Genomic DNA, 13,636 nt, shown 5'->3' with positions numbered 1-13,636 from the left:
GAAAAGGGGTATACATAATAAAAACAAGTACAATGCTCATAAAGAATATAAGACACAGACTGGCACAGGAGGAGAGATGGTCATGTAGCGGTTATGGATGAGAATACAGTAGGTGGGGGTAGAGATGGTCATGTAGCGGTATAGTGGACTGAGGAGGATGGGTGAGGGTACAGTAGATGGGGGTAGAGCTAGTTGTGGAGTGGTATAGTGGACTGAGGAGGATGGGTGAGGATACAGTAGATGGGGGTAGAGCTAGTTGTGGGGCGGTATAGTGGACTGAAGGGGATGGGTGAGGATACAGTAGATGGGGGTAGAGCAGTGGACTGAGGGTTACTGCAGGTTGTAGACTTGTCGGAACAGTTGAGTCTTCTGGTTCCCTTTTGAAGGTTTCCAGGATAGGCAAAAGTCTGAATGTTGGGGTAGGAGGTTTTTAGAATATGGGGGAGGTGCAAGAGAAATCTTGTATGCAATTGTGGGAGGAGGAGCTAAGAGGGGAGTAGAGAAGGAGATCTTGTGAGGATTGAAGGTTGGAGAGGACAGGAGAAGAGTTGGTCATGTAGCGGTCATGGATGAGAATACAGTAGGTGGGGGTAGAGATGGTCATGTAGCGGTATAGTGGACTGAGGGGGATGGGTGAGGGTACAATAGATGTAGAGCTGGTCATGCAGTGGTATAGTGGGGTGAGGGGGATGGGTGAGGATACAGTAGATGGGGGTAGAGCTGGTCGTGCAGCGGTATAGCGGACTGAGGGGGATGGGTGAGGGTACAATAGATGAGGTAGAGCTGGTCATGCAGTGGTATAGAGGGGTAGTGGGGTGAGGGGGATGGATGAATATACAGTAGATGGAGGTGGAGCTGGTCATGCAGTGGTATAGTGGGGTGAGCTGGATGGGTGAGGACACAGTAGATGGGGGTAGAGCTGGTCATGCAGAGGTATAGTGGACTGAGGAGGATGGCTGAATATACAGTAGATGGAGGTAGAGCTGGTCATGCAGCGGTATAGTGGACCGAGGGGGATGGATGAATATACAGTAGATGGAGGTGGAGCTGGTCATGCAGTGGTATAGTGGGGTGAGCTGGATGGGTGAGGATACAGTAGATGGGGGTAGAGCTGGTCATGCAGAGGTATAGTGGACTGAGGAGGATGGCTGAATATACAGTAGATGGAGGTAGAGCTGGTCATGCAGCGGTATAGTGGACCGAGGGGGATGGATGAATATACAGTAGATGGTGGTAGAGTAGTGGACTGAGGGTTACTGCAGGTTGTAGACTTGTCGGAAGAGTTGAGTCTTCTAGTTCCTTTTGAAGGTTTCCAGGATAGGCAAAAGTCTGATTGTTTTGGGTAGGAAGTTCTTAGAATATGGGGCAGGTACAAGAGAAATCTTGTATGCAATTGTGGGAGGAGGAGATAAGAGGAGCGTAGAGAAGGAGATCTTGTGAGGATTGAAGCTTACGGGCAGGTAAGTAAAGCTGGGTTTACACACTGCAACATCGCAAAGGACATCGCTGTAACGTCACCGGTTTGGTGACGCAATAGCGACCTCCCTAAGTCTCTGCTAAGTCTCTGGTGAGCGTTCAAACAGGCAAACCTGGCCAACAACGCAACAGCGATCCGGACCTGCAGAGCGACCTAGCTGGTTGTTGGGGACGTTGATAAGCAGCCTTTTGAAAGGGAAGTTGCTAACAAAGTCGCTGCAAAGTCTTCACACACTGAAACTTCATGCTGCACAGCGGGAAACAAAGGACCTAGGAATGGTCCTGAACGACTTGTAACGATTACAACTTCACAGCAGGGGCCGGGTCGCTGATAGGTTTCACACACTGCAACATCGCAAACAACATCGCTATTGCGTCACAAAACCGGTGACGTTACAGCGATGTCGTTTGAGATGTTGCAGTGTGTAAACCCAGCTTAACAAGAGACTAGGTCACAGATGTATGGAGGAGACAGGTTGCGGATGGCTTTGTATGTCATGGTTAGGGTTTTGAACTGGAGTTCTCGGGCAATGGGAAACCAGTGAAGGGATTGGCGGAGAGGTAGGGGAATAGCAGGGGGAGAGGTGAATTAATCGGGTGGAAGAATTTAAGATTGGAAGGGTGTGAAAATGCTAGAAGGGAGGCCAGAGAGCAGGAGGTTGCAGTAGTCGAAGCGGGAGATGTTGAGGGCATGCATTAGTGTTTTTGCAGAATCTTGTTTAAGGAATATACGGATCTGGGAAATATTTTTGAGTTTGAGGTAGCAGAAGGTAGAAAGGGCTTGGATATATGGCTTGAAGGACAAAGTAGAGTCCAAGTTTACCCCGAGGCAGCGAGCTTACGGGACTGGGAAGAGTGAGCAGCCATTGATGCTGATGGATAGGTCAGGTGAGGAGGTTGAGTGAGATGGGGTGAAGATAATGAATTCTGTTTTTGAATGACATCGATTGTTTAAGTGCACATCAGAAGTGCAGTCTGCTTGTGTGAACTGGCCATTAAACAGCTGCCATGTTTACCAGTCGTCAGTTTAACGGCGTCTATCTTATAATGCCATCTCTATTAGCAGTCGGACCACTACTAATCTTGGTCCAAACTAATTTCAAGGATGAAAGGTTCCAAATTGTTTTCCATGCTCAACGGAAACTTTTTAACATTTTTTTTTTTTGTTTTGTTATGACCCAATGTCCCCTTGCTCCTTGGCATCTATGGGGTTCTTGAAGGTCAGACCCTCACTAGTCCTACTGTTATTACATGTCCCAACTCTTTTGGCCACCAGTTAAGGCATGCCTATGGTCCTCTTTAGCACTCTGAGCAGCGCGGACCACTGTGGCCTCTCCGAACACTAGTAAACTCTTTGAGCGGACTCATTTACAAAAAGTGAAAATAAAGACGGGGGTTAGTGATCCGCTTACAGGAAAATAATCTGTAGCCTTTATGGGCACTTTGGGAGCCGTTTCCTTTTATTTTACAGGAAGTTCTTGCATTTTTAGCTGCAGACAATCCCGTGCTTTGTTGTAGGTCTGCAGCTGGGGTCACTTTCTTCTTTTTCTCCCTTTTTTTTTTTTTTTTTTTTTTTTTTACAAGTTTCTGTAGCCCGGCTTATTATATATGTCACATGACCGGGCCGCACCGGTTATCATCCACTTGCACTTGCCATATACAAGCTGCCATGATTGACACTGTAAAAGTTTCCAAAACCCAAGCTATGATGTGATTGATCTTGGAAGAGCTGCAATACCGGCATCAGCCTTCAGACGAGTGTGGCGCTGTTATATGAGAAATCTGCTGGGTTTTTCTGATTTTCATTTGTTTTTCCAAATCTTAAAGGGTCTCAAAAATCATATCCCAATATGTAGTAGGTGTAATATCAGCAAATACCTCGGAATTAGAAATGTAGTATAGTTCTCTTGATTATAGCCATATCTCTTATCTCATGTGCAGGGCATTGTAGCATAAGTACATGGTTATGACCACTCATATAGTGACAGTTGCTCGTGGTCATATCCATGGATACCTAAGCTGCAATGCCCTGCACATGAGGTAAAAGTATAGTTCTCCATGTCTCTTACCTCATGTGCAGTGCATTGCAGTTCAGGTATCCATGGTTATGATCACGAACAACTAATATTCACTATATGAGTGGACATAACCGTGTCTCTTACCTCATGTGAAGGGCATTGTAGCTTAGGTACATGGTTATGATAACTCATATAGTGACCGTTAGTTGCTCGTGGTCATATCCATGGATACCTAAGCTGCAATGTCCTGAACATGAGGCAAAAGTATAGTTTCCATGTCTCTTACATTATGTGCAGGGCATTGTAGTTTAGGTATCCATGGTTATGACCCACAAGCAACTGTCGTTATGAGTGGACGTAGCCATGTCTAACCTCATGTGCAGGCCATTGGAGCTTAGTTATCCATGGTTACAACCAGTCATATAGTGACAGTCACCACTTTTTTAGCCTATAAGCTGCGGCCACCACCACTGGGCTCTTATATACAGCATTCTAACAGCCCAGGATATAACATAAAAACACTGTATAATACTTACCTAACGGTCGCACTGTGTGTCTTATGGGCGTCTCCTTTGCCCGAGCCGCCTCTTTTTGCCATCTTTGTTCTCCTTCTTTAGCCACGATGAATGACGCATCAGACGTCATCCACACTCGCCGGCATTCAGGTCCTGAGCAGGGCAGATCAAAGTATTGTAGTGCGCCTGCGCAGGGTCGGTGAGTGTGTATGACGTAGCCACGTCATGCACCCAGGCTTCAGAAAGAGGACGAAGATGGCCGAAAGAGGAGGCGCCGGCACTGGACAACAGAGACGCCCATAAGGCCCACCGCGTGACCGTTAGGTAAGTATTATAAAGTGTTTTTTATGTTTTACCCCCGGCCTGGGCTCTTATATACAGCATGTTAGAGCCCGGTGGTGGTGGCCGCAGCTTATAGTCCAAAAAAGTGGTGACAGGTTCCCTTTAAGCTGCAATGCCATGCACATGAGGTAAGAGACATGGTGAACTATACTGTTAACTCATGTGCAGGGCATTGCAACTTAGGTATCCATGGTTATGACCACAGGCAACTAACTGTCACTATATGAGTGAACGTAACCATGGATACCTAAGCTGTAATGCCCTGCACATGAGGTAAGAGACATGGCTACTCAGTATAACTATACTACATTTCTAATTGGAGGCATTTGCTATTATTATTATTATTATTATTATTATTATTATTATTATTATTATTATTCCCATACTACATATTGGGATAGGATCTTGGAGATGGGAGTACCTCATTTAATTTCCAGCAACCTAATTGGATTCACTTGAAAAACCTGTTTAGCTCAGTAAAGATTGGATGTTATAAGATGATTAAAGGACATTAACTCCGATCCAGCAAACGCCTCAGACATAATCTGGTGATTAAGTTATAGAAAAGAGGAATGAGACCAGCTGGAAAATGGTGACCAGAATTAAAGAGCCTGTACAGAATTACGAAAACATGGGGGTTTTGGTCTAAAACAGCCCCACGCCTGGTAGTTTGTGGTATTGCAGCTCAGCTGTGTGCACTCATTCCTCTGGGGACCTTTTCTTATTTATTTAAAGTTTTGTGGAATTTTGATCTTATGGGGTAAAGTAATAAAAAAAAAATGTCTTTTAGAGACTTGTCCCCACCACAACACTAAAACTTGTATTTAGAGTTCTTATTTTAGAGACCGTAGCAGAGGAAGTTATATGGTTTAGGAATTGGGAGAAGATATTTCTGTTCCTTGGCAACTTGAAAATAACAATCTAAAAGTGAAAGACTTCCAAGACTGTTTCCTGTAAATCATAAGCTTGCACAAGTATTTGCAGCCATCAATATGTTCAGACTAGTGAGGTTTAGTCCAATATCGGGGGGTTCTCTTCAGCTTCTACGGAATCGGTTATCAGGTTGTTGCTACTTAATCTGAGAGCAGCATGAGGTAGGAACAGAGCCTGATTCTAGCCATGTGTCACTTAGTCACTGTCACTGGAAAGTTGAAATTATTTTTTTTCCTTTACTAAAACTTTAATAAATATTGTATTGAAGAGAATTGAAGGTGATGTGGAGTATTCTGTTCTATTAATATCATAACTTAAGGGCATTTGTCACCAATATATTTCAAGGACTATGTTTATTGCCCCACAACCTCACCATATCCTCTTTTTACTTCTCCTTTATTGTTCTGTGTGTGGCTATAAAACAACTGGCTGCAGCAGGAGCCTCCCCCCTCTGCCTTGTTCACACTGGGACAAATATATGATCCTCATATTTGGCTAAACCACAGGCTCTCAGGCATTCCAGAGCAGAGCTCTGAGATACTTTGGACTTGTTGACAAGCAGTTATTGTTTATTCAGAAATGGCAAGTAGTAGTCAGAGTAGTTTCTTATCTTTTTGTCATGTACTGCATACACTACATTAGGCCTAAAAATCTAATAGAAATATATAGACTACGGGCCCTCATGGGCAGGGTCGTCTCTCCTCCTGTGCCATGGAATAAATGGCACTAATACTAAATGTCAAATATTAATAATGTACATGATTATACTTTGTGTGTGTGTATATGTGTATGTATGTACCTGTGTGTGTATATATGTGTGCATATATGTGTGGGTGTATATATATGTGTGTGTATATATATGTATATATGTATGTATGTGTATATATATATATATATATTATATTCCTGTTTACAAAACAATTCCAATTCAGTTAAGTTTGATGGTCGCCGAGCATGGACAGCCGCTTCAAGTCATCCCACAGCTGTTCAATGATATATATATATATACAGTGCCTACAAGTAGTATTCAACCCCCTGCAGATTTAGCAGGTTTACACATTCGGAATTAACTTGGCATTGTGACATTTGGACTGTAGATCAGCCTGGAAGTGTGAAATGCACTGCAGCAAAAAAGAATGTTATTTCATTTTTTTTTTTTTTTTTTTTTAAATTGTGAAAAGTTTATTCAGAGGGTCATTTATTATTCAACCCCTCAAACCACAAGAATTCTGTTTGGTTCCCCTAAAGTATTAGGCTATGTGCGCACAGTGCGTTTTTCGTGGCGTTTTTGCGCGTTTTTCGGGTGCGTTTTTGGCCTCAAAACTGCAGGACTTTGCCTCCCCAGCAAAGTCTATGAGTTTTCATTTTTGCTGTCCGCACACATCTGTTTTTTTTACCTGCAAAAAGTAAAATATATATATATATATATGTGTGTGTGTGTTGTGTGTGTGTGTGTGTGTGTGTGTGTGTGTATGTGTATATATATATATATATATATATATATATAATATATTTATATTTAATATGTATATTATTATATTATGTATGTATGTATTTATTCGTACACACACACACACACACGCTGTAGTACCGGGGTGTTGCCCGGGGTAGTAACTGTGTCTGTGTCACTGTCTGGCTGTCTCTCTCTGTCTCTTTCCTTGTCTGTCTGTATGTATGTCTCTGTCTTTGTATCAGTCTGTATGTCTGTCTCTTTCTCCGTCTGTCTGTCTTTTTCCCAGTCTCCCCACCGATATCTTATTACCTCACGAATAAGCTTCTTATACTATGAATGACCTTTTGTTCCTATAGCAACCAATCACAGCTCCTATTAATAACCTGTAGTTCCAGGCTCCATTCACCTTAATGGAGGCAGATTTTTTGGAGCGTAACTGTAAAGCGGGGTTAAATTTTCCCATCAAAACATAGTCTGTCGTTCTCTGGGTCACGAGGCGTCTGTGCAAAATTTCGTGATTGTAAATGTGACGGTGCGGATTCCTTTAGCGGACACATACATACATACATACATACATACATACATACATACATACATACATACATACATACACACACACACACACACACACACACACACACACACACACACACAGGTTTATATATTAGATATGTGCGTGTATATAATATACAATAACATTTTATAGATTATTTTTTTTCCATTGTATAGTTTTATATAGTTATATATAATTCTCCATTTGTTATGACTTATTATTTTTTTTTTATTTTTTTTTTTTTAAGGAGGTTTTGGTTTTTTTTTTAAAGGTTTGTGTCCAAATCTGCTGCAACTGCATGTACCCACAATGTAGTCGGAGTGCTGCTTTTTGTCAGCATTCTTTATATTTAACGCACCTCATTAGGACCCTTCAGTATTTTTGCAGATTTTGTTCTTCGGCTGTCAGTGCTCATTTTGCCAATATGCTAATCCTGTAATGTTACCTCAATTCCCACCCACTCAGCTCATTAAATCGGAGAACAGATGTCACATTTGCTGCTATTTCAGTTAGTGCTGCAGGTTTGGTCCGGAGATTCCAGATTTGTCTTCCTCAAAAGCAGTTTTTGTAGAAGATTGGGTCAAATGTTTGGACGATCTTGTTTAATTTTCTCCCATCAAACTGCTGTGGAAACCAAATCATTGGCTTATAATGAATGGGGGGGGGTATATATGTCTCCATCTTGTTTTTGTCCCTTTTTTGGGCCACTCCTGGTATATACAGTATGTCCCCATCCTGGTTTTTGTCCCCATACTGTATATATGTCCCATCCTGGGGGTCTCGTGTGTGTGTGTGTGTGTATATATCCCCCTCCTTGGCACATTCTGGTATATTTATTCCCATTCTGGTTTCTGCCCCCTTCCTGGTGTATATGTCCTCTTTTTGGTATATATGTCCCATTCTATGGGCCTCCTGGTATATATGTCCCCATCCTGGGCACATTCTAGTATATATGTCCCCATCCTGGTTTCTGTCCCCTTCCTGGTATATATTTCCTTCTCCTGGTATATATGTCACCTTCCTGGGCCCCTCCTGGCATATTTGGGTGCTTCAAAAAGAACAAAAAAACTCACATTTTACCTACCCTACCCAGCTTCCATGTCGCACGGCTTCCTCACTGAGCTGTGATGCATTTCAACTGGATATGCGCCCTGTGACGCCCATCCAGCTAAAGCAAGGCAGGGACTGGTGTGGTGAGCCCCACCACCCCCGGCGATCGTCTTCAGTTCACCGAGCGCTTACCTGTCCCGCCAGTCTGCGTCCTTGCCACCTCCGCGGCTCTGTTACCTGCAGCAGTGTGATGAGGTCGCAGATTGATGACCTCATCACACTGCTGCACGCTGGGCCACCTAATGACGTGCCAGCGCCCTGTTCTGTTCCACTGACCTTGCCTGCTGCACATGGCTAATTTGCATGTGATGCCTCTTAAGCGCTTTGCCTGCAACTTAGCGGTGTTCTATAGTGGCCGAAGCGAAACTGCGGCTGTGACTGGGGCCCGGTGAAGGTGGGGGGCCTGGCTCGGGCCCGGGGCTTAACACAGCTAAGTAATCACTCCGGGCACAGCCGAGCCTCATACACCAGTCATGGTTGTAATGCCCTGGTGGCAGGTTGGACTAAGCTAAAATGTGGATAGCCTGTCCATCCGGAGCAAAAACTAGAATTTGCCTATGACAAATCCATTCTATGTGGATGTGGCTAAAGGATTGTTTAAAGGGGTTCTCCAGCACGATGGTATGGTGGAAAGCCAATGGGAAGTGTGAGCGATACCTGCCGATTACGCCTTCTCCCAGGCTCATGCTTAGTCATCGGCACCTCTCCATATGGAGAACCCCTTTAATGGCAAGTATCAGTGAGCATTCATCTTTTTCTGCGTTGGTCATGTTCTTCTCTCGATATTTGTCGTTTTGTAGATCACATCAGGTTCACTCACCATTAGGATCTATTAAGCTCATGTCTTCTGCCTTTTGCATCCAATTAGCCCTTTACGAGACGTGACTGGTTGTCAACCTTCTGGATAATTACCTGACGTGGGGGTTAGAAATTGAGATTTGGGCAGTGAGTACCCAGGGTGTAAGTGAATGCAAAATGACAAGTGCCGTAATTAACCGTGCGGGAACATTAGCCTTTGCCCTATTGTCTATCATCATGTGAAATACACGGTGCAGGGGGCTCACAAACAAGTGGAATGGAAAGATTGCTGGATCCGAATCACGTTTCTTGTTTGCCAATGGGAAGAATAAGGATTACAGTCTAACCTGTTACTATGGGTAAATATTCAACGAGAAATGCCCAAAAAGGTTACCTGATCGTAATAAATGTGCCTTAATATTTCCAAATGATGGCTTGCGGGGATTCAAGATGGCCCCTTAATAGAGCGAACCGCATTTAAGAAGCGGGGGTTAACTATTACATGGCAGCCATTTGTATAAATGAGCAGCAATATAATGCATGGACGGCATGAGTTTAGCGGCACTCCACCCTGGCCTAAGGGTGGATCTCGAATATGGGACACCTCTTTTTATCTGTATCCTTTTAGGCCTCATTTAGAAATCTGTATATCATGGTCTAGTACAGACGGTGACAGATTACAGGACTGACCAAGGGTCTTCTGACCTGAACGCAACAGTCTCATGTAAGTGACGGGCCCAAGGGGTCGGGGGTTACTAGTCGTTGGGCCACGGTGCTTCTCCTGAGACGCCGCGGTGGCCTTGCCCGATTCCGTGACCCCGAGTGTCAATAAAATGGCTGGGGATGGGGATGGTTGTTCGTGACGCCACCTGTGGTGCGCGGCCAGTATTACCAGTCGCTGTGGGACTTCTTTGCTGGGGCGGATGGCAACGCAGCTCAAAAGGTTCAGCTCTCCACAGGCAGAGCTGTGGCCCCAGGGAGGATGGTGGTGGTAGTTTGTCTTTCAGACGCCGATAGCGCTGGGGGCACGATGGTATGGATGCCGGTTATAACGGGTCGACACAATCTGTGCAGTTCAAAGTCTCTTTACTCACTGCTCACACATGCATCCTTGGGAAAGTGCTGATACCCGCTGTGATGGGCTCCAGCCGATCCCAGATACTTCGGAGGTCGTGACCGGCGGTCACTTCTGTTAGTCTCCTTTCTGTGGTCTCCCTCCACCCCAGCTCCTGGGTCGTGGAACGGGTCACGGGTGCGTGCTGCACTCCTCGCGAACCCTGGGATTCCCCCTTCTTTTCCTAAGAACCTGGTTCAAGCCTACAGCTCCAGACCACAGGCCTCGAACCGTTCGTTGTTTTGCTGCTCCTCTCAAGTATGACCTCACACGGACACTGTCCGGTGCGGACTGCCTATTGTGTGTCAGATGGCTCCTTACTTCCCCCTGTAGGTGCCCCGCCTCCCGGGTTCCTGACTAGTGGGCATGAGGTCCATTACCTCGTGATGGCTAACCCAGCACCTACCCTAGTCCGGTCCCGGTGACAGAACCCCCCTGTTATGTGTTGGTTGTGGTTGTTACTGGGGACGACCTCCTCCGCATCCAAGATGAATACTTCACCTTAAGTGAGGTGCGGTACCCTGTGGTGACTGAAGCCTCAGGGGCGCCACATAAATATATCAGGCTGTTGACATTGGATCCGAAGAGCAGCGGTCAGTCCCAGAAATCATAGTCCATTCTCAGAATAGGATACACAAATGTCAGAGTTCGGCCCTGCGGAATGGGTTCTGCTATAAGTTGATATATAAAACACTATATGTTCACACTTGTTATTGAACATCCATCATACAACAGTGGACCGCTGACCTTGTTGACTTACATTTGGGTTACAATTTGCTCTGTGCCATTAAATGTAACAGAGCCTCCATTGGTCCTGAGAACAGACTGGCTTTATGTTTGAATAGTTCAGTCTCACAGTGAAGCCCTACCCTAGGCTAATAGAATTAGTATTTGTTTTTTGTCTTAACATTTCCACTTTTTTTTGTTAAGTAGAGATGTTATGTAACCATTATTATATATTATTGGGATATTTCATATAGTTGTAATGAAATTATGTGCTGCATCAATGCTCAATTTATGCTCCTTTAGAAGCTCCTTTTTAACTGCTGCTCAACAAGATCAGTACACTGTATTTGAACACAGCCTGTGTACTGGACTTTCCCTGTCTTTGCCTCTCAACTTCTCTCTTTTATTGAGATAGACAGGGTAGGGACTTGATCATAAAAGCGTATAAATCGAACGGGTGTAATCAGATTTTTTTATTTAGTAAATGGATTGCACTCGGACCACTGTTTTAATAAGGAAGTGTAGATCTGCTTTTTTTTCTTGGGTGTATTCTGGGTGAGAAAACAATTACAGTATGTTGCGATTTTTCTATGAAATTGGTACAGTGTGAGAAATTGGATGCCATACACCCCGTCAGTATAGTATCCGATTTTTACGGATATATTACAATGCTGTAAGATTAAGCTATTAATCTTACAGAATTGTAATATCTGTAAAAATCAGACCCATTCTCATCCAGAAGTTTGTTGTTTTTTTTGTTTTGTTTTTTTTCATGTCAGTGTGCTCTGTTTTTTACTCCACAGCTATGTGAAGAGCACACAGTGACAAGTGATGGGAAAAAAAATTAGCGAACTTTTGGAGGAGAATGGGACTGATATTTTTTTTTTTTTGTTTTATACGGTTCTGTAACCCCAACCTCATTCGCACACTCTGCTTGTATAAATATACTAGCTGTACTACCCGGATTCGTCCGGGTTAATAACTGTTGTTAACAAAATAGAATGTATTAACATTCCCAGGATAGAATGTATAAGTAGAATGTATTAACGCCCGGGATAGTAACTGTCTCTCTGTTTCTCTCCCATTCTCTGTCTGTCTCCCCCTCTGTATATATCTCTCTCTCTTTCTCTCTCTTTGTCTATCTGTCACTTTCACTGTCTGTCTCTTTCCCTCTCTTTCCCTGTCTGTCTGTTTCCCTGTGTCTGTCTCTGTCTCCTTGTCTGTCTCTTAACCTGTCTCTCTCTATCCCTGTCAGTCTGTCTCTTTGTCTGTCTCTTTGTGTCTGTTTCTTACCCTGTCTGTGTCTGCCTCTTTCCCTGTCTGTGTCTCTTTCCCTGGCTGCATTGTGACACGCCAACATTCCATATAAGGGCGTGGCTGCATTGTGGCTCCCAGCTCCATTCGCTTTAATGGAGGCAGGTTTTTTGGCGAATAACTGTTAAGAGCGGGGTTAAAATTTCCCCTTGAAACATAGCCTATGACGTTCTCGGGGTCCAGAAGTGTGAGTGTGCAAAATTTTGTGGCTGTAGCTGCGACGGTGCGGATGCCAATCCCGGACACACACACACACACACACACACACACACACACACACACACACACACACACACACACACATTATATAATATATATATATATATACATATACACACACACACATTATATAATATATATATATATACACACACACACACACACACACACACACACACACACACACACACACACACACACACACGGCTTTATATATTAGATTGTGCAGATCTTTGCTGAGCAGCAGTTGAAAGCCGCTTTTAAAGAAACTTGAGCTGTGCATTGAACTATCGATGCAGCATAGTATTTGAGTGAGGTCGAAGCATAGTAAGGAAATGAAGTATATTACAAAAATTCTGATCTTTTCAATCCTTGGAGGATTATTAAATATAAATTATTACTCTTTAATCTTAATGGTGGGCTGTTTTTAATTTTATTTTTTTTTTTCACTAAAAAAATATATAAACCACTAATGTACTGTAAAGGTACTTAAACCATAATGCAAGATGTAAAAATAAATCTAAAATATTATATAAAATTTATCTGAAAATATTTCAACCACTCGGATGGTATAAAGAAAATGGAATTTTGCCAAAAATGTAGCTTTTGATATTTAATGGGTTAATATTCCATGTGTGTGTATTTTGCTGATTCAGACATATAAAATCTGAGTAATGGGCAGATCTTTGTTGTTAAGCATTTTGTACGGAATAAAATATCAATTCCAATTAAATATTCATCAGCCCTCATCACACGAGTGTCGTCCTGGTGGAAAGCCGGATTTTAGCTGATTCCTCCTCTCATTTGCACTACAAAGTCTTTTTACAGTCTTTCGCTCTTAGGAAGAAGAAAAAACAAGACATTTTTAAGTGAAAAATGAACATCTGGCATTCGGCTAACAATGTGCAAAATGCAAATATTTCACATCCGCTTTCGTTTTTTGGGTTTTCGGTTTTTTTTATGTTTTTTTTTTTTTTTTTTATTTTTTCTGCTAGGATTTGCAGGTGATTTGCAAATTGTTGTCCCATCTGACACATGAATATTAACATGACAATGGCGGGATGT

General features: G+C 43.2%; 1 protein-coding gene across 1 annotated transcript in view; it reads left to right on the top strand.

Annotated features, from left to right (window-relative positions):
- The window catches only part of FAM171A1 (family with sequence similarity 171 member A1), a 145,318-nt gene that overhangs the window by 114,577 nt on the left and 17,105 nt on the right, over positions 1-13,636 (top strand). The gene's annotated exons all lie outside the window — the stretch shown is intronic.

The sequence above is a fragment of the Anomaloglossus baeobatrachus genome, chromosome 6 (genome assembly GCF_048569485.1).
Source record: "Anomaloglossus baeobatrachus isolate aAnoBae1 chromosome 6, aAnoBae1.hap1, whole genome shotgun sequence".
Taxonomy (NCBI): domain Eukaryota; kingdom Metazoa; phylum Chordata; class Amphibia; order Anura; family Aromobatidae; genus Anomaloglossus; species Anomaloglossus baeobatrachus.
Note: the sequence above shows the minus strand (reverse complement) of the source record. Positions and strands in the feature narration are given on the sequence as shown.